Here is a 23811-nt window from a genome sequence, read left to right as displayed (position 1 = left end):
GTCACTCGTGCAGCCATTCCCCGGTTGATGAGCATGAGGTGGGCCCTTTCTCCACAGTGGTTTCTCCCCTCACTAATGGCCATGGAGCTTGAACCAGAAGAAGCAGTAGTCTGAAGGAGACTGCTATTCCCAAGGCTCTTGGGTTTCAAGTCCTGGGCTATCTCTAAACAGGTCTCAGGTGAGATGATAGTCAAGATGATGGCTTGACTCACCTGGCACAAGCTATCTCCTGTTTCTCCCTCAAGAGGCCTTCCTGTTTCAGTTTAGGCTGGCTTTCATATTCATTCTTTCATTTGAATCTCCGCCCCCCTCCCAAAACAACAACAACAACAAAGAAACAAGAAAGGAAAGGAAATGAGTATTTGTTAAGTGTCTACTACGTGCCAGGCACTGTGTTTGATCCTCACAACAAGCTGGTGCAGATCACATGGCTGATATATTACAGGATCAGAAATTTAGAGTTCTAAGGTGGTCATGTCAAACTCAAATAGAAATGGGTTGTACAAAAGGATCTCTGCTCGAGGCATATTGACTTAGAAAACCACCTATTAACACTATATGTCATATTATAATTTTATTTATTTTGTTAAATATTTCCCAATTACATTTTAATCTGGTTCAACTCACACTTGGAATGTGGTGGTGGTGGTGGTAGTAGAGGCAACATATTTGATACCTCTGCTGTAATGGACAATCTAGTCCAACCTTCTTCATTTTATAGATAAGGAAAGTGAGACAGAGAAGTCAAGTGATATACCTAGTCTCACACAGCTAGTGTCAGAGGCAGGATTTGAACACAGGTCCTCTGAGTCTCAATCCAGTGATCACTTTACTGTACCATGCATGCTGACTCTCATCCTACAGAAATGATTAAGTTGATTGGTTAAGGTCAAACAGCCAATGTCAGAGAAAGGACCCAAATTTTGGTTTTCTCATTCCAGGTTCAGTGTGTTCTCTCCCATATTATACTACCTACTAACCTTGCCTGATATCAAAATGGTGACAATCATAGGCATACCTATGAATTTATTTGCATACTTCCCTGCGTAAAAGTCTTTCAAAGACCACTGCAGGTAGCACCCTGTTCACAGTCTCTCCTTATTCTCCCTTCTTCCCCTCCCCCCAGGTGAAAGTTATCTTAAATTTCTCCTAGCACTCTGCCTCAACCTCTTCATTGCACTTATCCAAATCCCCCTTGTATCTGACGTTTGTGTAGGAATCCAGACTTCCTCATATTAGATTGCAGATACCTGGAGAGCAGAACCCATATCTGTTATTTTTATTTTTGTATACCTAGAGTCAAACTCAGTACATTCATTACATATTTTATTGTTGTTCAGTTGTTTCAGTTGTGTCTTACTCTGTGACCCCGTTTGGGTTTTCTTGACAAAGATACTGGAGTGGTTTGCCATTGCCTTCTCCATGAGAAGATTGAAGCAAACGATAAAGTGACTTGCCCAGGGTCACATAGCTAATAAGTGTCTGAGGTCACATTTGAACTTAGGTTTTCCTAAATCCAGGCTTCAAATCTATCCACTGTGCCATCTAGCTGCCTTTCATTATATACAGGACATGCTTAATATTGGGTGTCCCAAAAATCTTAGTGCAGCTGTAAGCTTAAACATACCGTATCTGTTTGGTGACTTTGGATTTGTGGAATTTTTTCTCTTCAAGGTTCACTGATGTGATCCCAAGATCTTGTGATTCAGCATGATGTGTAATAATGGAAAGCAAACTAGACTAGAAGTTAGGAAACCTTATTGATTTCTGGCTTTGTCAAGGACAGGAACTAGCTGTGTGACCTCGAATTTTTCTGTACTTCAGTTTCTTTCCTTTTAAAATGAGGGTGTACATTAGTAGAATAGAAGCTCCTTGAAAGCAGGAAATTGTTTCATTTTTATCTCTGTAACTGCAGCTTATAAGAGATATTTAATAAATGCACATTAGATTGGGTTGTAAGGGATTAGATTGAAGAGGAAAGAACATAAACATCAACCATAAACCAAAGAGAACATTCTGGTTTATTTTGAAAGTTTTTCTGAAACACTACAGAATTTTTCATGGCTAAACATTATTATTGACCTTTGTTTACAAAGGCATGATCTAACAGCAAGAGTGCTCGATGAGGTACCAGAATACCTTGGTGGGCCTCAATTTTCTCATCCATAAAATGAAGGAGAAGAAGCAATAGAGTAGCACTGAGCCTCCTTTCTAGCTCTGACATTCTGTGTTTGATATTCAAAATCCCTTTGAGATTTAACATTCTGTGTTCTAAGATCCCCTCTAACTCTGATAAAAGCCATTTCAACTTCTATGAAAGATTCAATGCTATTTTCAGGCCAAACAGAAATACTGTCTAGACCAAAGGAAGCTTGGAGTCCAATTATAGTCAGTGAATGGGAAATAATAATAGTACAATTCAAAGGCTGTGTAGTGGAAAGAGCGTCCATTGTGTCTGAGGTTGGAGGACCTGTGATCAGATCATGCATGGCTCTGCTACTTATGAAAGTCCAATAGATTTTTAAATTCCAAAATTGCTTTTATTTAGCTGAAAGCAGTCCTGAAGAAATTGTGACACTGGGCCTGTGTGCAAAGGAGGACTTCAAAAGGGGAAAAGCATAGGACAAAGAATGTATACCCTCGTGTCCCACCATTGGAACGAAAAAGAGACTGGAAAACAGCAATAGAAGACAACTCTTCCAGGGAGGTTCAACAAAGGATGAATCCATCTGCGTGTCTCTGGCCTCTTTCAGAGACCATAGTTTGGGGACAGAAATATTCTGTCTCCCCATCATTTCCCTACCACTGGTAGTGGTATTGCTTAAAGGGGAACCAAAGCTGGAAGATGCTATTGGTAAACTGACATTGGAAGCCATGCCAGTGTGAATACTCCCACTCCTGGTTGACAGTTGTGAAAGCAAAGTCCTCATAGGGAGGTCCAGCATGGAAGCGTAGAATAGCAAAGTCCTTGTTGTCCTGGCATACCTCTAGGAAATGCTCTGGTGTAGAGAGCTTGTTAATCAGGTCTGGGTAAAAGATGTTAAATTTGTAGCCTTGCATAATCTTTGGTGGGGGATTGTCAAAGTCATAGTGGTTCTGGTTGTACTTGCTCCACTCAGAGCCTATGTGGACATGGTTGAAGAAGCAAGGCTTGCAGGGCCAGTATTTGTCTGCCCACAGATAGGCCTTGCCTGTGAGGGGCATCTCCTCACTGAACTGGGTCTCCTCTGCCCCCATGCCCTCTATGGTTCTGTGGAAGAAGATGTCTTCTGCACTCTCACTGGTGTCTCCAGTGATCTGCAGCTATTGCTGAGAGAGCAGTAGGTGCTGAAGGTCCTCTTCTGATTCTACCAGATGGGCATCAAAGGGCAGCTCATGGGAGGTGAGCAACCTGGGGCTGTACTTGCCAGAATCATAGTCATCTAGGCTCTGCTGGAGAAAGTATTCCAGCATCAGCAAGGCTTGCCCCTCAGTCTCAGGTTCCCCTTCAGCTCTGGCTTCTTCTTCAGCTTCTGGCTCCTCTAAGGTACCTGGAGTGGAAGACCCCAATTGGGCCTGATTTTGGTCTTCAGGTCCTGACATTTCATGAGGAGTTGTTACTCTTTCTTGAGGTTGGAGAATAGGGGCTCACTCTCAAAACCTTGCTCCTGTTTCAGCTTGTACAATTTCTGCTGGGTTACATCTTGGTGATGCTCACAGAGCCTGACTCTGGCCATGTGTGCCTTGAGTTGCTGCAATAGGTTCTCCCAGTAGCCAACATCCAGGTTGAGCCCCCCTGCCTAGATCTTGCCCTCAATGCTCTGGAAGATTACCTGGAGTTGACTATAGGTCTTCCCTTTGAATACCAACTGTACATCAGAACTAACAGAGGCATTTACCCATTCTCAAAGTCCTCCTAGCCACTTTCCAGATGCCTCAAGCTTTCAGAGTTTGGAAATCTCATCTTCTGTAATGATGGCTGTATCTCTCCAGAAATCTACATTCTTGCCCTGTTCCAAATCCATGTATACTTGTATTTCTTGGAGCAGGTCTTCCATGATTGACACTGGGAGGCCATTGAGGAAGATGTAGGGCTCATGCATGTCCACAGTCATTACCCTCTGCACTATATACTTAGCCAGGAAGTCAATGGGCTTGGCCCTTCCATACCTTACTCGAATTGGCTTGTTAAAAGTTGAAATTGTGTTCCTGTTCCTCCCATGTTTTGAAGTGCTCTGCCTCATTTTCCCTCTGCAGCATCTCCAGCTCTTGCCCCTGAATGGCTTTTTCCCTCTTTCTCTCCAAGCCCAGCTGCTTTGTCTTCTGCAAGTCTAGTCGATTGTCTTCCTGGATTCTCTTGTTTTTCTCCTTTAGCTCTTTGTCTTCCAGGTGGATGATCCCCTTCTTTTCTAGTGCCTTGTTCCATATGAATGTTCCCAGTAGATTACTGTCTCCAAGGGAGTTGTCACTATTGGTGTAGCCCATATACTTCTCACCTCAGCCCATCTTTTCTCCCTTCTTCCATCCTTGGGCTTCCTTCTTTGCAGGCTCCAGGTGTGTTTCTCCTTAGGTATCTCAGATGCTTTCATCAATGCTTTTTGCTGCCCTTTCTCTTCCTTTAGCCTCCATCACTCCACGAGGCTCAATTTCTTGTCCAGTGCCTCTTGAGGACTCTAGAGCTGGGTGGTGAAGGTGATGTAGAAGACACTGAGGGGCTGGATGATCTAGAATCAGATCTCCTCCTGCGTCTGCTCCTGTGACCCCTCATTGGCTCACTCTCAGAATCTGATTGGGAAGATTCCTGAGACTGGGGCTGTGACTTCCTTGGATTTCTATGGTCCCTTTCAGAGCTCTGACATTTCTTTGATTTCCTCCTGTATGCCTCTTCCTTGGAATCTGATCCCACTCTTCACTCCTGCAGCTGCCTCTTCAGCCTGTCTCTGTTCTCAAGTAGCCACTGTCCTCCACCACTCTGGCTCTGGCTTCTGGTGCCCTGGGACCATGAACGAGACTGCCAACACAACTTCCAGCTCCAAGCTATCCACCAATCCTGATACAACCACTAGCCCCTGGATCTTAGCCTTTTGAGAATATTTCCTCTTACAGAAGTACAGTTTATACAAACACCACAAAGTGATAGGGATTGGCCAAACCAAAACTGGTTTCTAACTATAAAATTTAATCTAAAATTTAAATGCCTATTTTTTTTTCTTAGTTAAAGGCCTCCGCCTTAGTCACCAATGTTTATTTCTTCTTTATCACCTTTGGTGGGAGAGGAAGAGCACCTAACTTTCCAGGCAACATTCCATTTTCAAAGAGAGTTTTTTGTTTTTGTTTTTTTCTGATGTGCTAATCTAGTGGAACTCCCTGCTGCCTAGTTTCTCCTCCACCAGGTTGAATAAATCTGTCAACCTCCAATGAGACAGTAGTGACTTTTTCCTTTTATAGGGGCAGCTTCATAACATTGCATTCAGCTATTGGTCCTCCTTGGAAGGAAGACGTAACTTGTTTGGAGAACCACAGGAAGTGTGGACTCTCCACTGAGTTCTTACCTCTTTAGAAAAAATTTGCATGTCAATTTCTGGAAACTTGGGCTTCACTGAAAAATAGAATGCATTTTTGGAAAAGGGTTTTATGATGGAGGTACAAAGAGATCACACCCAGAATCACTTTAGCTTTTCAGACAAACGTGGTGGCCTTAATTCTGTGATTAAATTTAATAAAGTTTAATTATTACTTCAGACAGAGCATCTTAGGCATTTAAATAGAGGAGCTTCCTAGACTAAAGATCTTCCTTTCTGAAGAACTGTGTCAGGAAGGGGATGTATCAGGGATCATAAATTCTCCTTTGCCTTTTTAACACTTTATGGGCTCCCAGGCAGCCCCAACAATAGGATGGGGAATGACTCTTAACAGCTCATTAAGGTTGTTTTTACCAAATGCTAATAATAAAAAGAAACCCTAAAAGCCTGTCTCATTTTTATTCAGAATGCCCTACTGCCGAATATAAAAAGATGCCATAAAATGGAAATGCCAGAGAAAGCCACTAGATGCAGTTATTTGCTGAAGCCACATTAAGATTTCTACATTAACTTGTAATCTCCGAGGTAATAATGGATGGATTTGGCAATGGGGTAGTTGCTGAAGAGAACAGAAATTCTCTACATACAACTTGAAAAAAGCTGTGTCTTTGGAATGTAGACAATACATATATTAAATATCATATGTATATTATTATATTATGCAGACATCTAATAAAAACATAGTTTGTGTGTCTATAATAGAGAAACAATATCATGTGCATGTTAAAAATTTTATTTCATGTCTATCCCTAGTATTATATGTAAAGGATGGAAACATTCTTTGTCGAATAGAGTTCATTTCCCTACTCAATTTCCTGATATAGGTCTTTAAGACCACTGCTCTTATGCAGCTTAATATTAGCCTGTGATATTAAAACAGGTTGGTGAACAGTGATGGGAATGGGTAGGTGATCAGGGAATGTGAATCCAAAAAACATCTGGGAACTGAAAAGAAGTTATCAAATTATTGTATGAATTATGAATGTTCTATTTCATCTGTACTTATATATGTACACCTCAAATCTATGTATATGACCATATGAATTCTATGAAACAGTTCTATAAACCTTAAAGTGCTATATAAATGTCAGTGGCTATTATTATTATTGAAAATGATGAATACTGAAATTCAAATGTGCCCCTAATCCTAGCTATAGGATTATGTGAAAGATGAATATCTTATCTCAATGTACTTATATATCTCTCTCTAGAGAGAACTATCTGGAACCCTGTGCATATGGGAAATAACATCATTTATCATTCACATAAATATTTACATCACTTCTGTTTTAATTTTCAGATATTATTTAACTTCACATTCTTTACGTTCACAATCCTGTTGGAATACTGTTCTTTTTAGATAGACATTAGCCATCTTTGAAAAGTGGCTTTATAGTTTTCTTTCTCTCTCAAGCTGTTCCAATATGAAAAATACAAGACTGAGTAAAAGGGTGAGCTTGTTTCTGAATAGCCAGGCACTCTGACAAAAGGGTGTCAAATGCTGTAACTGAAAGCATTCTTATTTTGTCCTGGATCCTTGCTATTATTATTGATATGTGAGCAAAACTTTGAAATGTTATATCATCCCTCCTCAAGATCTCCAGGAACTCCAAGTCATAAATTAGCATGAGAAGACTGCACCTTTCCATCTTTGCTGGATATCCTCTGAATTTGTTAGATCTCATTTTCTTTAGATTAAGGCTGATGTGGAAAATAGATACATTCACAGCTCACTAGGGCCTACTTGCCCAAGCCATGCCACATGTATGTCTGAAGTGATTTATGGTTCTCCCCACTGCCTTGGCCTTTTCAAGGGAGAGGATGGGGGAAGTTATAGGCAATTAGACTTGACTTTTTAAATTGCAAATGCAATATGGCTGAAAGGTGTGTGTGTGTGTGTGTGTGTGTGTGTGTGTGTGTGTGTGTGTGTGCATGCCCGCTCTCTGAATATTTCTCTGGATTTCTGGTTACCAGTTTTTAAAAATGTGCCTAAAGTTCTTTAGTGAGATGCCTCTGGAAGTCACACTAATGACAAATCCTAGATAAACAAGATCCTTACGAGAATCCTTCCCATTCTTGGGAGAAAGATTGTGTCTCCAAACCTTACCTTTTACCACCAGATGGCCAAGTTATATCTCCCTGCCACCCACTGCCTCCCAAAGGAAAGGAGAGGATTAGTGCACTTGGGATCCCTGGTCCACTACCCTGCTCAGCACTGGCACCAGCACTGGGGTTAAATAAATGGTGAATAGCCTTCAGTTTGGAAAAACTGCTGAGTCCCACCATATGGGCTGCTCCCGGCCCCAGAATATGCTTTATTGGCATGGCTTAGAGGTTTACAAGCAATCTTCTTGAAGTTTTAATGGTAGCTTGGATGATTTATCCTATTTGGAGAGTCACTGCTATAAGGAGACACCCAGTTCCTGGGCTTTTGCTTTCGTTTATTATCAAAACCTTTAATCTTTCCCACAATGCAGCCTCCATCTCCCATAAATAACCCCATTATGGCCGCACAAAGAACATGTAACCACTCTCATATAAGTTTGGACTTTTCAAGTCATAGTTTTTGGAAACCAATTTAACTTAAAAAACAGAGTATTTTAGAAGGATGGGAAGTTGGAAGAAGTAGAAATGGTCTGAATATCTATTCATCCAGTGTATGTCTTCTGACCTCCAGCCATTACAGGTAAATTGGTGGACTTAAGGAAGACAGCTTTGGAAACCCTATAGTCTTGGGTCTTTCTCGCCACAGAATGGTTTTGAGCAGTTGTTTTTAATATGTTAGGAGCTTCTTTCATTCCTCTGATCTTACTCAATGGGAGAGGAGCTGGAAGTAATGGCAATGTGTTTAAAACACAATCTGAATTCAGATAAATTATGCAAGTTTTCAATTTTAGGATGTCCCTTCCTAGGTCTCAACACATATCCCAGAAGAATAAGAGACTTTGCCAATGAATTCGAATACATAATGCTAGTTTTCTGATGTTCATAGACATACAATTTTAGAGTTGGAAGAATTCTTACATGTTTAGTCCTATCTCCTCATATTACAATGGGAAAAGTAGTATTCAGAAAGAGAAATGTACTTGCCCAAGGTATGCATATAGGCTCTAGAGCAGGAAGGAACCGTGTCATAGCTCTAGAGCTGGAAAGAACCTCAGAGGTGTTCTAGTCCAATTTCCTCCCCCATTTTACAGATGAGGAAACTGAGGCCCTGAAATTAAACAACTTGCCCAAAGTCACATATGTAATAAATATCAGAGGCAGGATTTGAACCCCAAACCCCAGACTTCAATGCCAATGCTCTTTCTCTTTTATCAAGCTACTTCTTTAATAATAGCTAGTGTTTCTCACAACAGCCCTGTTAGGTAGGGACTATAAGTATCATTCTCTCTGTTTTTCAGATGAGGAATCTGAGGCTTTGAGAGGGTGAATGACACCCTTATAGTTATACTGCTACTAAGTGTTTGCAGTGGGATTTGAAAAAAAGGTCACATTGCAAACCCAACCAACTCAATTTTCATATAAAGAAATTTTATTTTCATATAATGTAATTACATTATTTTAATTTAGATATATTTTATTTATTATTTTAAATTATATTTTTATATATATTTTTGTGTTTTATTTTATTATATTTTTATTCATTTTAATTTATTATTTATATATAATATATAAACATATAATTTATTTATTATTATAATCTAATTAATAATTTCATATAAATTAATTCATATAATTATTTTCATATGAATTTTCATATTCAATTTTCATATAAAGAAAATACACTCTCCTGGCAGGAGAGTTTAAGTGACTTGCTCAAGGTTACCTGGATAGTAATAGCACCTGGTCTCAGACCTGGGTCTTCTAATTCCAAATTTGGTGGTTTTTACCATTATATCAAATATATAGTACATATAGATCCTATAGTATGTGTATATGCTATATGTAGTATATATAGTATCTATACACTATAGCATATCCAGAAACATTTTTGTACACAATTGTCTATTTAGGATAAAATGCCTTGTAATAATTTTTATCTAATTACTCTATTCAAGTCTCATTTACTACGTACTACTATATTTACCATATACTACTACGTGTTACCTCCAGGATACCGATAAGAGGTCAGACTCAGATGTGCAAAAGAAACTCAGAAACAGATTCTCAATTCCTGTAATACCTGTGCTAACATGACCAAAAAGGCCGGTGACTTATGAACATACTGTATACATATTCTTACACACCACATAACTGCACAAATATATAACATATGTACTTCCAAGAATGTACTTGAGTTTCCTCACAGAACCACTTGTGAAATGAATAAGTAAGCCACTAGTTTTTAGAAAAGTAAGAACTGTTTCCTGAGTGCATGAGTAAAAAGTACATTTTTAGTTATGGCAACAGTAAGAACATAATAAGCAGGACCAGAGAATGCTTTAGAAACTTCAGAAGAACAATTCCCAGCTGTGCCTAGTGATTGATGAGACTGTAACAACCATGGGGGAGGGGAGGAAGGATGTGGAGATGGTATAACTGTTTTCCAGGTGAGAAAATCAAGAAAATGTTTAAGTTTTATCACTATGGATAGCCCAAAGTTTAGACAACTAAGATTTAAGGAAACCTTGCTTAATAAACCTTGAAAAGGTGAGATTTTGGTAGTCACTAATAGTAGAATTATTTTGTGATAGTAATCAGATATTAATCAGAATTCAGAGTGAAGACAGGACAGTAATCTTACACAACTGTTATTCTGTACCGAGTTCTGTTCCTTAAAAGTGAGAATGACATCTTTAACAGTATCAATCCAACACTTGCCCTGAGCAGTAAAACTCACTCAAGAAGGTCATAGCATTATAGATCTTGAGCTAAAAGGAATGTCAGAGGCTGCCTAGTCCAACTCCCTCGCCTTACAGAAAAGGAAACTGAGGCCCAGGGAACTTCAATGACTTACCAAAGTCACACAAGTAGAAATACTAGAACTGAAGAAAATCTCACAGGACCAAGCTGCATTAATTGACCCACTGTATTTTTTTTAAACTCACAAGGCAAAGGAAATAGAAATAAGATGAAAATTTTTATTTCAGAATGAAATTATAATAAATTTTTTGCATCAATTAATGCATATGCCCTGTTCAAGTATCTGAGGTAGGATTTAAACCCAGGTCCTATTGAAGCCAGAGCCAGTGCTCTCTCTACTACTATATGATGTTATGATTTAAGTGTTTTATTTTATACACATGTATTAGGAGGGCAGAGTTTATAATCTCAAAGAGGATCATAAACATGTCTGAAACGTTCGGAACCGCCGGATATAAGAAACTCTCAAAGTAGAAGCAGAAGAATCAAAACATTTATTTAGGCTCCACAGTAACCAACCCATGAACCAGCAACCCCATTTTGATATATTGATCAAAAGCTTCCAGGCCCAATAAGTACGCCTTGAAAGAGTAACCAGGAGGCTACAGAGAAGCATGATTGCGTAAAGCAAAATCATGCTTCCCCCTCGATGGTAATAAGATTACCCACTGGCCTGAAGTCTTTGTTCAGCTTCCTCCCGTAGGTCAGCTCTGCTACTGGCAGCTCCTGCTTCAGCTGTGTCTGTGGCTGTGGCTGTAACTGACGTAACTGTCGTAACTGCCTCTGTAACTGCCTCTGTAATGGCCTGAAGTCTTTGTTCAGCTTCCTCCCGTAGGTCAGCTCTGCTACTGGCAGCTCCTGCTTCAGCTGTGTCTGTGGCTGTGGCTGTAACTGACGTAACTGTCGTAACTGCCTCTGTAACTGCCTCTGGCTCCAACCGGAAAAGGAAAGAGAATCTTCAAGCTGTCCTCTCCCCTCTTATAGAGTTTTTGACATCATCAAGCTCCGCCTGAATGACCAGGGCTGATTGGTTCTTGACTTGGCCCCTCCCCCTAGGGTAGAGGTTAACACCTCCCCTCAGCCAGCCCCACGACTCATCACACAGGAAGTTGTCTGCTTCCCGGCATGCTCCCCGGGCCTCCTGCCCCGGAAGAGCAAGCCACAGTGTCCAGAGGCTCAATGAGGTAAGCTGAGTCATTCAAAGAAAACAAAGGCCATTCTGGCTACAACACAGTAAGAAGCAATGTGTCTGTGATTGATAGCTGGCCTCTAAGTCAGGAAGACCCTGACACATACTGGCTATGAGACTCTGGGCAGGTCACAACTGCCCAGTGCCTCAAGCATCTCTCCAAAACTAGAAATGGCAGGTGCTGATTGACAGTGGTAGAGGAAATTTCCTGATTGAAAGTTCCCTATACAAGGAAATCACAGGCCCAGTTTTTTAAAAATCTAATGACATACATATGTATGTATACAAATGTATATACGTGGGCAAATATATTATTATTTGAAATCTATGTAGAGAGACATGTAATATAAGTTCCCTGTTTTACTGCTATTTAATTAAGAATGTAAAATTTTAATATATATATAATACAATTTGTTTTTCTAAACAAATGAAATATGATAGAGTGAAAAGAGTACCGAACTGGGAGTCAGGAGATCTGTCCCAGTCTAACTACATGAACCTGTGCAAGTCACACTTCTTCTCTAGATGTATTTCCCCATCTGTAAAATGAGGGGAGCAGATAGGCTAAATGGTTTTAGTTTCTCTAAAGATGCTACATTCATTCATTCATTTGTTCCGTGAGCTTACTATGCTAGGCACTGAAGTTACATGGGGGAAAACTGAATAGACCCGCCCTCATGGAGCTTACTACCAGGAAAATGCCATGTGCACACTCAAGTAAAACAAAAATAATATATATACCAAATGATTTGGGGTGAGGACACTAGAAACTATGGGGATTGGGCAAATCCCCTTAATAGAGGTTGGTTTTGAGCTGCATTTAGAAGGAAGCTAGGGATTCTAATAGATGCAGAAGTGAGGAAGGAATACTTTGCAGTCATGGGAAACAACAGCCTGTACAATATTATGGAGGTGAGAAAGGGGATGTTGTCTATGAATAGATAACAAAGAGACCAGTTTTGTTGGACAGTAGAGTATGAGACAGGGAGTAAGTGATGTGTAAAAAGCATGGCAAGGTAGGCTGTGAGACTGTGGGTCATACTGTGAAGAACTTTAAATATCATGCAGAGTCAATAGGGAGCAATTGAAACTTCATGAGCAGAGGAATTAAATTGACAGAACTGTGCACAGATAGGAAACATGTTGGAGAAAGGGAATTACAAGATTTAGCAACTGATTGGACAGAGATGGGAGGGTCAATGAGAGTACAGAGTAAGGGAAGACTCATAAATTATGAACCTTGGTGACCTGAAGAATAGTGGCAGCCTATTCTTCATTATCCAGTTAGAGTTGCCCAGCAGAAAGCTAGAGATGAAGTTATTTCAAGGTTTTTGAAATACCCTATAAATGGCAGAGCAGGTGTTGATTGACCATGGCAGAGGGAGTTAGTGCTCAAGAGAGAGGAAGGATTCGAATACAGAAGCCTTCCTTGATATCTCCTGACATGAGGATACTAATGAGAGCACTCTGACTATTCATCTGTGACCCCCTCATTCTTGCCATGTTACTGGTAAAACTACTAAGTATTTGTTAATCGATTGAAAAGATTGATGAACCAGAAAGCAAGGGTGTTTGAAGAGACATCAACATTCAAAGACTCCAATCAGAAGATACAATTCAGGCTCAATATTTATTCCCAAATGAAATGAAGTCCTTAATATAAGGGCAGAGGTTGGAGTGAGGTGAACAAGAAAACTGTTTCTTTAATAAAAGAAGGAGAATGACCTGGGAACCAGTAGAGAATAGCTCCCACAATCTAGTTAGGGTGATTATTTATGGATGGATTGATGAGGTGAGGTTGTTGAATGATGTTGGTAAAGGTAAGGCTTAGAAGAAGCAGTAAGGAAGAACACACATGCCTATTCCTCCTCTTGGCTGAGTATGTCAGAGCTTATGAGAAAAGGTACATGCAGTTCAGAAGACAGTGGTCAGAGATACAATTCTTCCTGGGAGAGCCAGGTTTCCACGGTTGCAAGGAGATGGAAAGAGCACAAAGAAGAAGAGGTCTTATTAATATGAAGGGGCAGCTTGTTAGCAATAGAATGGGAGTTCTATAGGGCATAATAGAAGGGGAGGGTAAAATGGAATAGGGACAGGGAAGGGAAAGGATTGATATACATGAATATGAGGAAATGGGGAGTAGCAGCCTGGGAAAGGAACTGTTGCCTAGGCAGCCTATGATTCTAAATCAAAGGGATTTTGAGTGGAGCCATAGGGCAGTGGTGGTATTGATCTGCATACTATTGCCTGAGTAAGGGAGATATATAACTCATAATGTTTTGCCTTATCCAAAGAAAAATTTCAAGCATGATAAAAATGGAAAAAATGCTAGGCTGAAAGTCAAAACTCTAATCTAGTCTTGTCCTCTGCCACTAAATAATTGTGTTGTCAGGGGTTCAAGCCTGGTACATTTGGAAAAGACTCTGCTCATTGGTAAAGAGAATGATTATACCATACAGTGCATGCATGAGAGTAGTTATTGAGAATTTGAGAAAGGAGAGGGGGTCTTGTTGATTCTACCTTCAAGAGAGAACATATAAGATTCCAAGATTTCTTCAGGAAGAGGCCATTGAAAGACTAGAAAGATTGGGAAGAAGCAGAAAAGTAGAGGCCCTTAACATGGCTCTGATTTATAATTTACTACACTAGAGACTTTGGAGGAATTTCCATTTGGGTGAAATTGGGGTCTCTCTCTTGGTTGAGCTGACATATCATCTAAAATCACATGATTATCTTGATAAGGAAAAAAAAAACCTTTGACAAAGTACAACACTCATTTATGCTAAAAAAAAAAAACAACCCAGCCTCAGCAAAGTATAAGCACAAAGGTTTTTTTTTAATTATCAAAGTATTTAAAACAAAAAATAAGCATGATATGCAACAGAGTATACTAGAAGCTTTCCCAATAAATACAACAGCAAAACAAGGTTGCCTACTCTGTCTATTATTTAATATAGTTGTAGAAATGCTAGCAATAGCAATGAGACAAGAGGAAAAAAAGTCATAAATATAGGTAAAGAGAAGATAAAAAGATCTCTATTTGCTGATGAGTTACTTAGAAAATCCTAGAGAATCAACAAAGATATTAATAGCTTTAGTTAAGTTGGAGGCTACAAAATAAATCCACAAAAATCAACAGAATTTCTATTTAATAATGACAAAATCAATAGTCAATAATAGAAAGGGAAATGCATGAAATGATTAGCGATCTGCCACAGCACATTTAATACTTATATAGATTCTATTACAAAATAATTCTTAAGAAATTAAAAAAAATTAAATAGTTGGAGGAATATTCAATGTTCATTGTACCCAGTGTGATAAAAATTACAATATTACCAAAGTTAATTTACAGTCTACATGTTATTACCAAAAGGACATGTTACAGTACTTGATAAAATAATAATAATTCATTTGGAGGAACAACAGGTCTAGAATATCAATGAAAATAATGAAAAAAGGTAGTAATAAGAGAGGGAATAGCACTTCAAGACTTCAAACAATATTACAATGCATCAGTCACCAGAAGCATTTGGTATTGGTTTAAAAATACAAAAGCAGAACAGACTAGATGAGGGAGAATCAGAAACATTGGTACTTAATAATCCAGTATTTGATACCCCCAAATACAATACTTATGCTACTTGATAAGACTTGCTGGGAAAATGGGAAAGAAATCTAGCAGAAATTAGGTTTAGACGAACATTTTATACCATATTTCATAATAAATTCAAAATGGCAATGCAACTTGAATATTAAGGATTATACCACCAAAAATTAGAAAAGAAACAGATAACATACCTTTTAGAGCTAGAGGTGGGAGACAAATTCTAAACTCAAAAAGGAACAAAGGTTTTTAAAAGAGATAAAATAGTTCATTTGTATTACATGAAATGGTGAGGCTTTGGCACAAACAAAATTAATGCATGCAAGAAAAGATAAAAGTTGTTGACTAGGAAGAAGTTTTTAATATCACATACATGTATATATACATACATACAAACATACATATATGTGTGTGTATAACCAAAAACCATTCTCCAACAGATAAGTGATGAGAAGATATGAATAGTTCTCCAAAGAATTATAAAACATTAGCAATCATTTGGAAGAATCCTCCAAAATACTAATCGTAAGGAAAATGGAAATCAAAACAACACTAAAGTTTTGCCTCACACTCAAGCCTGTTGGAAAAGAAAGGAACAATCAATGCTGAATGGGTTGTGACTAGCATGCTAATACTAGAAGAGGGATTTGGTACAACCATTTTGGAAAGTGATTTGGAATTATGCAGACCAAGTGACTAAAATGTCCGTACCCTTTGATTCAAGGATTCCATTGCTAGGCATATATCAGCTGGGTCATGGGGGTGAGGAAGGGGTTTGTTTTGTTTTTTAAAGTCCATCTCTACACAAACCAAAATATTGATAACACTTTCTGTGGTGGATAAACAAGCTGTACATGAACGCAACAGAATATTACTGTACTATAAGAAACAATAAGCAAGATGAATACGGAGAATGATGGAAAGATTTAAGTGAAGTCATTGTGAAGTGAAGTAAGCAGAGCCAAGAAAACATGATATACAATGACCATAACATTGTAAATAGAAAGAACAGCTATAAAACAACAGAAGGGGAATGTTTCAAAATGAAGAACAAGCTTGACCCCAAAGATGAGCCCCTCTGTCATTCCCACTTTGACTTATTTTCAATCCCTCCCTCTCTACTGGCTCATCTCCTATTGCCTACAAACATGTCCAGGTCTCCTTGGCCCTCAAAAAACCCTCATTTTTTTCTCCCATCTCCACTAACTAGAGTCGTATGTCACTTCACTTCTACCCTTTGTAGCTAAACTCAAAAAGGCCATCTACAATAATAGGTGGGTCCACTTTCTTTCTTCTCACTCTCTTCTTAATCCTTTACAATCTGGCTTCTGACTTTATCATTCCACTGAAACTGCTGTCTCCAAAGTTACTAATGATTTCTTAGTTGCCAAATCCAATGGTCTTTTCTCAATCCTCATTTTCCTTGACCTCTCTGCAGCCTTTGACAGTGTTTATCTCTCTTTGATCCTCTCTTCTCTCTAGGTTTTCAGGACATCACTCTCTCCTGATATTCCTCCTACATGTCTGACCACCCCTTTTCTATCTCCTTTGTTTCATCCTCCTCCAGATCACACCGTCTAGTCTTAGATGTCCCCCAGGGCTCTGTCCTGGGCCTTCTTCTCTTCTCCATCTATACTACTTCACTTGGATCTCATTGTGGATTGAGTTACCATCTCTATGCTGATGATTCTCAAATCTATCTTTCCTGCCCCAGTCTCTCTGCTGACCTCCAATCTTGTAACTCCAACTGCCTTCAGACATCTTGAACTGGATATCCAGTAGACATCTGAAACTCACATCTGAAACAGAATTCATGATCTTTCCCCCCTAAACCTTCTCCCCTTTCTACCTTCCCTCTTACTGTAGAAGGCATCATCCTCCCAGTCCCTCAGGCTCACTATCTAGGAGTCAGCCTAGATTCCTCACTATTTCTCATCCCTCACTCTGCCCCTCATCCAAACTATTACCAAGGCCTGCCAATTTTACCTTTGCACCATCTCTCAGATACACCACCTTCTGTCCTCTGGCACTGCCACCACTATAGTGCAGGTCCGCATCATGCCTTGATTATTACTATCATTTGCTAATGAGTCTGCCCATCTCAAGTACCTCCCCACTCCAATCCATCTTCCATTCATCCACTAATGTGATTTTCCTAAAGCATAGATCTGTCTGATCATGTCATCCCTGCCCCCTACTCAGTAAACTCCAGTGGCTTTCTATTGCCTCTGGGAGTAAATACAAAATGCTTGGTTTGACCTACCTTTCTAGTCTTCTTACACCTTACTCCCTGACTTGTCCTCTTCCATCCAAGGACACTGGCCTCCTGGCTATTTCACAAACAAGATACTTCAATCCTCAGCTCAGGGCACTTCTCTCTGGCTGGCCATCTGCTATGCCTATGCTCCCTCCTCTGCTCCTACTATTGACCTACTTGGCTTCCTTTTAAGTCCCAACTAAATTCCCACCATTTACAGGAAGCCTTCTGTAACTCTTCTTAATTCTAGTGCCTTTACTCTTTTAATTATCTCCTATTTCACCCACATACTATATATTTGTTTGCATGTTGTCTCCCCCATTAGATTGTAAGCTCCTTGAAGGCAGGGGCAGTCTTTGGCCTCTTTTCATATCCCCAGTACTTACTACAGTTCCTGGCTCATAGCAGGGACTTAGTAAATGTTTATTGATTGAGATGTGACAAGATACATCATTCTTTCAACCTTTGAAGAGCTGGGAGGTCCATGGGTGTGGAACATTAAATCTATTATCAGATTCATTTTTGGATGTAATGATCCATTTTGCTGATTTTATTTTCTTCTTTTTCTTTTTTTTTTATTACAAAAATTCTTTGTTTTGAGCGATGGTTCTCTGGCAGAGAGAAGAGAGGAATATAGAGGGAATTTAAATTTAGGAAATGAAATACCAAAAGCATCAATAAAAGTTACTTTTCATAAAAGGAAAAAGAGAAGTAAGAAAATAGGTTGTTTTTGTTAATGTACAGGATGCCCCCAAAGTCTTAGTGGAGTTTGAAGCTATTAAAGACTTCTGGAGAAACCACGTCGCCTGGCTCTGGTTCTTGCTTCAACAGTGTTTGGACGTAACAGATCTGGGGTCCCTCAGCTCCCCTTGCCTTTGAACTTCACCTTTCTGCAGCCTGCCAGTCCCTGGGACCAGCCGCCCCGCCCCCCGCTCCGTCCCGTCCCCTCCATCCCGCCTCCAGGACCAGCCGTCTCCTCCCTTCACGGTCGGTGCGGTGAGCTCTACCTCCCAGATACGCCAAAACTTCTCCTCCGAGGTTGAGGTCGCTGTTAACCGCTTGGCCAACCTGCACTTGCAGGCCTCCTAGTCCTACCTGTCCCTATGTTTCTATTTCGACCCGGACGATGTCGCCCTGTCTAGGGTGTCGCGTTTTACCGTGACCTGGCGAAGGATAAATGCGAGGGCTCCAGTCGCTTTATGCAGCTCCAGAACCGGCTTGGGGGCCGTGTCCTCCGGGCTGTGCAGAAACCTGCCCAAGATGAGTGGGGTCGCAGCTTGGATGTCATGTAGGCTGCCCAGAACCTGGAGAAGGGCCTGAACCAGGCCCTCCTGAAGCTGCACGCCATGGGCTCTAGCCAAGGGGATCCACACTTCTGCGATCTCCTGGAGAGCCACCACCTGGGCGAGGAGGTGAAGCTGCTGAAGTGCCTGGGCGACCACCTGGCCATGCTGCGACAGATGCAGGAGGACCCCTAGTCCGGGGTGGGCGAGTACCTGTTGGAAAGCCCGAGCCTGAGGCATGACTAGAGGGAGCAGCCTGGGCAGGCCCAACCAAGAATGCCCACAATAAAGCTAGCTGCTCACCCAGGGGAAAAAAAAAGTACTTCTGGAACACCCCGAATTTGGTTAGAGCTGGCCTAGATAGGAAGGCAACTAGGTGGCTCAGTGGATCACACATTGGGCCTGTAGTCAGCATTAGACACATTAGCTGTGTGACCCTGGACAAGTCACTTAACCTCTGTTTGCCTTAATCCACTGGTGAAGGAAATGGCAAAACACTCCAGTAACTTTGCCAAGAAAATCCCATGAACAGCATTGTAATGCAATGGTCCATGGGGTCACAAAGAGTCAGAAATGACTGAACAACAAGACTAGGTCTCTCCATTTTTAAATTGTTCTGATTCCTTTAAAAGATCATATCTTATGCACAATAAAATATTAAGTATTTTATAAATATCCAAGAGTACTCAAGTATCTGTAATTTTTGTCCTAATGGATGCCAGACAACTTCCTTCCACCAAGGCAGATCACAATAGTCTATGACTTAGTAGGTAAATCCTGGTTGGTTGGTTGGTTGTCTTCCTTCGTTCTTAAAGAGGACCAAAATGATATCACTATGCTAGAGTCAAGTTACAGTGTGTCTGACTATGACCGATCAGACCCATACGAGCTTGGAATGTTCTACCACAGATCGAGCACAAATAGTTCTAGGCAGATGTTTGAGGCACTGAGAGGTTCAGTGACTTGCTAGGGTCCCACAGCTAATAAGTTTCAGTTTGGACTTGAATCTTCCTGACTCCGAGTTCAGCACTATCCACTATAGCCAGGCTGGTTCTCAGCAGAAGACATACAGCTTATATGGAAGAATAATGCCTGAATGTATCCAAAAAGTCCTACTCTGATACCTCATCATGGAACGAAGATGATCCTTGGTTCTCGAAGGCTATATGACAGTGGAGTACAAGCCCTGGCAGAGTCTACTATGTTGGAAACCACTAATTATGGTAGCATTGGCATAGTTAAGGAAGGAGAAGCTTCATATCAGAGGGACATACATACATACATACATACATACAATGGTCCTCAGTCTTGTTCGGGCCCCCTTCTCTTGCAGTGATGATGACAGAGTGATGGAAAAGAGGACAGAGGGTGTTATATATACATATATATATATATGTGTGTGTATATATATGTATATATAACACAGTTTTTAGACTATCTACAAACATTAAGTTGACTGTTGGGCTGCGTATGAGATTCTTGTCCAATGACTAGTGAGTGATTGTATTTATTAAGGGGAAAAACTGAATTAAATCAATCTTTACATTCTCACTATAAATGAACTAAAAGACAAAAGGAAGCTGTGGATAAATAAAAGCATGGTACATCATTTCTTCAAGAAATAAAAGAATTGGCACAATTGGTTTCACCAAAAGACAACATCATTTCATAGGACATTTAGTCATCTAATCTTGTAGTGTTTGTAATAGGTATTTCCCAAAAAACAGTTTAGGAGGCAAGATCTATTGTAATGGATAAAGAGGTAGAGAAATTCTAGGAAAAACTTTCTAATATTCTCCAGATTAAATAACATATACTTCAGGGCAAAGGTGGGATTAGGGGGAAATGGTAACAAATTTATTGAAAAATGTGGCACAGGAGTAAAGAAAGAGAGAAGTCAAAAGCTTCTTAAGATTACTCAGAAATCAAACATGTATACGGGCATGCTGAAGCCAGATGGAGAGAACTGGTGGTTAAATGTTCAGTTTAAGCATTTATAGCTCAGAAATCAGCAAACTCTACAAACCAGGGTTTAATTTTTTTTTATTTAGTTGCTTGTCTAGACTTTAAAAAGTGATGGAAAAATGCAGATTAAAATTAAAAGTATATCCTAGACACTTTCCCCCACCTGGAGAGCTGGTTGTTAAACATTTACTGGCATACCACTATTCACATCATGAATGTTTTCTTTGAGAAAAGAATTGGGAGGTGCTTGACATGACAAACACCAAATAATATCACAAAAATAAAATTGCATTTTAACAAATAGTAAATGATTTGTTACTGATCCTGGATTCATTTCAGAATTTGTACAGTCACAAAAGGTGGCACAGTGGATAGAGTGAAAGGCCTAGAGTTAGGAAGACCTGGGTTCAAATTTGGAAAGTCACTTAACCATGTTTTCCTTAGTTCCTCATCTGTAAAATGAGTTGGAGAAAGAAATGGCAAATGGCAAAGAGAATCTCAAATAGGGTCATGAAGAGTCAGACATGACTGAAACAACTAAACAGCAGCAGCAGACCATCATCTTATTTGAGCAAAGTAAAAATAAATACAAAGCTAGAACTGACTGTTTATGGGCTCTTGTGAATTCCTTATGTGCTTTCTAAGGTCTGGAAAAGAAGCTATTGTCTACTTACTGTGCATTGTTATCTTTACGTGCTTATATCAGAATTAGGGACTCTTATCAAAATCTATGGAGAACTAGAGCAGAGTTCTATCTATCTAAGGCATATTCAGAGATTTCCCTGAGGGGATTCTGAGTGGGAGCAAAGAGAGAGTAATTATGGGCACCACCCCAAGATTGAACTTCATCTCTGTAAGCCCAGAGCCTGGTATGGTGTGTTACAATGCATTCGAAGATAACAAGCACTCTTTCATTAGCAGTATTCTACATCAAACCACATTGTAGCTATGACCCAATCGACTGAAAGGTGTAGAGAATACAAGATTGTGCTGTTGTTGACTGTAATTCTATACTATAAAACACTCCAACAAAAAGTCTCGCATGCGTTATAAATTTATATACGCTTTCTTGAAGGATTTAATAGTAGAGAGAACTTTGTTCAATGATTCTCTAACATGTTTTTGCTTTTCTTTTAATTTTTTTTTCAATTTACAGGCGCTTGTCTTCTCTCCACTTCATCTCCCCCAGCTCCCCTTGAGAAAGGGGGGAAAAGCCTTTTAAACATATGTGCACAGTCAGGTAAAACAAATTTCTATGTTGGCCAGGTCCAAAAATTTATGTCTTATTCTTCATCTTGAGTCTGTAACTTCTCTACTAGGAGGTGAGCAGCTTTCTTCATCATTGTCATTTGGAATCGTGGTTAGTTATTATATTGATCAAGGATCTTAAGTCTTTCAAAATTGTTTTTACAATGTTGCTATTGTGTAAACTGTTCTGGTTCTGCTCTCTTTACTCTGTATCAGTTCATACAAGCCTTTACATTCTCTGAAACCGTGCCTTTCATCATTTTTTATGCCACAGTTCATTACATTCATATGCCATAATTTGTTCAACCATTCCTCAATTGATAGGCATCCCTTTAGTTTCCCATTTCTTTGTCATGACAAAAAGAGCTACATAAATTTTTGTGTGGATGGTTCCTTTTCCTCTTTCTTTGATCTCTTAGGGATATATACTCAATAGGGGTATCATTAGGTACATACAGTTTAGTAACTTTAGGGATATAGTTGCAAATTGCTTTCCAGAATGGATGTACACACATTGATTGTTCCTGTTTTCCCATAACCCAATATTTGTCATTTTCTTTTCTTTTCTTTTTTCTTTTTTTTGGTCAACTTGGTCAATCTGACAGGTATAAGGTGGTACCTCCTCTGATTAATACCAATAATACATTAATGCCAAGCAATACATAAAACAAAGAGATATGTGCTGCCAAAGGTATTTGCTACTGTCACACAGGAGGTTAAAGGCAGAGTTTGAATCAAAGATGATTCCCTATTGATCAAGATGTCCTCCAGTTGTGTGTGTGTGTGTGTGTGTGTGTGTGTGTGTGTGTGTGTGAAGAATAACAATTGGGAAGTTATTGCAATGATCTAGGCAAGAGGGGATGAAGTCCTAAACTAAGGTAGTAGCTGTGTGAGGGAAGAAAAGGGGTAGAAATGCAAGATTTGGTGACTAATTGGATATCTAGGGTGAGCAAAAGCGAAGAGATGAGGATAATGCCGAAGGTGATTTTTTATAAATAAGTTTTTATTGCTATTTTCTGTTTCTTACATCACCATAGTAACCTATATTTTCCCCTTCCCCTTCCAGAGAGCCATGGGACAACAGTCTCTTTTTAGAGAAGAAAAAAAGGGTCAGATGTTGAGGTTCTTAATCTGGAATATTGAATGAATGATAATGCCAATGACCAAAATAGGGAAGCTTGAAAGATGTAAAAGTTTAGGGGGAAAGGGATGACAATGAGTTCTGTTTTGGACATGTTGAGTTTGGGATATCTCTAAGACATCCAGTTGGAAGTGTTCTGTAGGCAATGGCTAATGAGGGACTGAAGGTTGGAGGACAGATTGGGATCTGAAGAGGAGATAGGACAGGACAAAAATAAGGGAGTAAAGAAAAGGTTGGGTTTTTTGTTTTTTTTTTACAGGGGGAAGGCAGGGCAAGTGGAGTTAAGTAACTTGCCTAAGGTCACACAGCTAGTAAGTGTGTCAGGTGTCTGAGGTCAGATTTGAACTCAGGTCCTCTTGACTCCAGGGCCAGTGCCCTACTCATTGCTCCACCTAGCTGCCCCCTGGGGGATTATTTTGAAGGAGAAGATCATAAGTTCTATTTTAGATATGTTGAATTTGAAATGACTCCAGAGCATCCGACTAGAAATGTCTAACAGGCAGCTAGTGATGCCGACTAGATCCTGAAGAGATCCTATATAGATCAGTGTAGAGGTGACCAGAAAGATGATGGGCTTGTCATGAAGGAAGTGATAATGATAAATAATCTAAGTGTTCCAATGGTCCACACAATGCAAAGAGGATGCCATGCAGATACTGTGGCAAATTTATAAGAGGTCACAGAGGAGAATCAG

The 23811-nt window shown here is 39.8% G+C and overlaps 2 pseudogenes; one reads left to right on the top strand and one right to left on the bottom strand.

The window, feature by feature from the left end:
• Positions 1–2799: 2799 nt before the first annotated feature.
• Positions 2800–7886, bottom strand: LOC118842355 (annotated as a pseudogene).
• Positions 7887–12624: 4738 nt separating this feature from the next.
• On the top strand, positions 12625–19009 carry LOC118842354 (annotated as a pseudogene).
• The last annotated feature ends 4802 nt before the right edge of the window (positions 19010–23811 follow it).

This window comes from Trichosurus vulpecula, chromosome 3, assembly GCF_011100635.1.
Source record: "Trichosurus vulpecula isolate mTriVul1 chromosome 3, mTriVul1.pri, whole genome shotgun sequence".
Taxonomy (NCBI): Eukaryota; Metazoa; Chordata; class Mammalia; order Diprotodontia; family Phalangeridae; genus Trichosurus; species Trichosurus vulpecula.
The sequence above is the reverse complement of the archived record's forward strand: the minus strand, read 5'-3'. Positions and strand labels throughout refer to the sequence as shown.